General features: G+C 33.4%; 1 protein-coding gene across 1 annotated transcript in view; it reads right to left on the bottom strand.

The window, feature by feature from the left end:
- The window catches only part of LOC101576133 (nibrin), a 56,999-nt gene that overhangs the window by 12,113 nt on the left and 41,515 nt on the right, over positions 1 to 3,371 (bottom strand). The window lies entirely within an intron of this gene.

Genomic DNA, 3,371 nt, shown 5'->3' on the forward strand with positions numbered 1-3,371 from the left:
AGGAAGGGCTCAGTATAAGAGAGCAATCATAAATATATAGCACTGAATACTGATATACCCAACTATACAAAATAAATATTAACAGATATGAAAAAATAAGCACTCACACAGTATAACAGGGAACCTTAATAACCCACTTTCACAATTAGATCAACAAGACAAAAAATCAACAAAGAAGTATCAGAATTAAAACTTGTGAACAAATGGACTTAGTAGACGATTACAATGTTCCACCCTACAACATAAGAATACACATTCTTAGCTGTACATGGGATGTTCTCTAAAACAGACTTCACATTAACCCACAGAACATGGTTAAGTAAATGCTGAGGAACCGAAATTATTCTATGCATATTATCTGATCACAGGCAATAAAACTGGAAATCAATGGTATAAATCCCACAAAACCTACATAAACACATGGAAATCAAACAATGCCCTCCAGTACAACCAATGGGTCACAGAGGAAATTAAAGACAAAATTAAATAGTTTTAACAATAGTAACTATTAATTTACTATCTACTAAGTTAAATAGTATCTACAATTTCATGTAATCTACAATTAAAGGAAAATGCCAATACAACACATCAGAGCTTATCGGATAAAATGAAAGAAGTCATAGAAGGAAAATTTATAGTGGTACATTTTCACATCAGAAAAACAGAAGGAGCTCAAATAACTTAATATTGAACCTCAAATTTGGAAAACAAAAAAAAAGGAAAAAAAATCAAATCCAAAGCTCACATAAGAAAGGAAATTATAGAAATTATAAAGATCAGATCATAAATTAATACAACTGAGACTAAGAAAACAATACAGAGAATCAATGAATCAAAGAGTTGGTTCTTTGAAAGATTAAATAAAATTTAAAACCCTCTACCCACCCTTATCAAAAATGGTGGGGGGAATATCCAAATTCAAGCAACTGTAAATGAAAAGTATCAAATCACAATGGATCTGTAGAAATTCAAAAGATCATTAATACCTGTTACAAGATCCTGTATTCTATAAAATGGAAAACACAGATGGACAGATTCCTAGATACATATGATTTATCAAAACTGAATAAAAAAGATACAAATATTCTAAATAAACTGCTCTCAGTCAGTGAAACTGAAAATATAATTAAAAACCTAACAAACAAAAGCCCAGGCCCTTACGGAATCACTGCTGAATTCTACAAGACATTTAGGGAAGATCTAATGTCACTAATGCTCAAGCTCTTTAATGAAATTGAAAGAGGAACATTTCTTCCAAAATCATTCCTGAAAGCAAGTACTACCTGACACCAAAACCAAAGACCAATGAAGAGAGAACTGCAAGCTAATCTCCTTCATGAACACAAAATTCTATAGAAAATAGAATGCAGCAAAATCATCAAGAAAATCATACACCCTAAGTAGGATTCATCACAGGGATTCAGGTATGGCTCAACATACAAATCAATAAATTTAGTACACCATATTAACAAAGACAAAAACGAAATGATCATCTCAATAGATGGAGAAAAAAGCATTTGACAAAGTACAACATCCATTCATGATAAAAGTCCAAAAAATTGCAATAGATGGTCTTTATCTCAATGTGATAAAAGCAACCTAGGACAAACCAACAGCTAACATCATACTAAATAGTCAAAAACCGAAAGCTTTCACTCTAAAATCAGGAACAACACAAGGCTGTCCATTATCATCGCTCTTATTCAATATAGTTCTGAAAATATTAGCCACAGCAATCAGATAAGAGAAAGAAATAAAAATGATAAGGATAAAAAAGGAAGTTAAATTATTGTTATTGGTGGATGACATGATATTTTACATAAAAGGCCTCAAAAATTCCACCAAAAAACTCATAAGTTAAATCATCAAATTCAGTATCTGGATACCAAGTCAACACTCAAAATCAACAGCATTCCTGTACACAAACAACAAATTCACTGAGAGAGAAATTAAGGAAATCATACTCATGTGTAAACATGAAATTGTTACCCTAAGAACACTTTTTTTTCTTTTTGTATATTTAGGACAGGGTCTACAGGGTCTCACTGTGTAGATCAGACTTGTAGTGATCCTCCAGTTTACAACCTCCTAAGTGCTGGGATTACAGGCATGCGCCACCACACCCAGTCTCAATTGCTGTCTCAGCACGCCCCAGGGGCAGGGCTGGCATGGCAGGCCCAAAATCAAACTTCTGGTTTAACAGCGATTACAGATTTATGTAGCCTAATGTAGAAGTCTATCAAAATAATCATGTACAGCAGTCTCTTTTTAGGTAGTGTCTGATACATACTAGATTCTCAACTGCTGTAGTGAATTAATTTTAATTCTCAATCATTTAGTCTTTACTCTTTTTACCTACCCTTGCCCTCTTTCTGTAGCTATCATAGGAGGGTTACACCAGAGTCATAAATGAGATCGCACCTATACAAGAAATCAGATGTTTTATTTTTTGCAGTATTGGGGACTGAACACTGGGCCCCACCACCTAGTTGTAACTCTAGCTTAACTTTTTTTTTTTTTAATCTCAATTTTTACCACAGGATCTCTAAGAAATTAGTTGTGCATACTGGGCTGGAACTTTCTATTCTCTTGCCTTGGCCTTGCACAATAGCAGAAAAATAGGCATGGACCACTATGTCTAGCTGAATGATTAAAAAACTTACATTTCATCATATCCTTGTACTCATCTAATGAGACTATAGACAGGAGGTCAATTCACTGACAGAAAATAGGAAACAAAGAGTTTTCTTAGCTAAAGTAAATAATTATCAACAGTTATGAAGATATGACCTCACAGAACAAAAAATCCCTACTAATAGAATACATGCAGTAGCTGTTATACTAATTTCTTTTACGTTTTTGCCTATTCTTTTTTTTTTTTTTTGCCTGGGAGGCCTGCCTTAAGAGCAGGTCTGGTGTAGCATGTGGTGCTGGGGATCGAACTGTGGTCCCCTGCACATGACTGAGTTTGCCTAAGCAGGTAGTTTAGACAACTGAGCTATCCCAACCCCCTGTTCTATTAAAGCATCTTCTATCACTATCATGGTGACCAGGTATCTTTTATAATTGTATAGCCTAATGTAAAAGTCTATCAAACTGCTGTAGTTCAGGTTAGTTTTGAACTGTACAGCAGTTTTATATGATGTCATGTTACACTGTTAAAAGAATCACTGTTCCCTTTGCATAATTATAAATAAGATTTCACTGTATTTCATAAACTATATTTTATCACTATATTATCTTATCTACTAACAAATTTATACTTAATATTAAATGCTGATATTAATTTCTTCCTTAGACAAAATGGATGCTCATGCTCACAATATAAAACTTAAAGTACTTTTTCACATTCTAAGCTTCTATTTCAATTA

This window comes from Octodon degus, unplaced genomic scaffold (genome assembly GCF_000260255.1).
Source record: "Octodon degus isolate 3935 unplaced genomic scaffold, OctDeg1.0 scaffold00110, whole genome shotgun sequence".
Lineage (NCBI taxonomy): Eukaryota > Metazoa > Chordata > Mammalia > Rodentia > Octodontidae > Octodon > Octodon degus.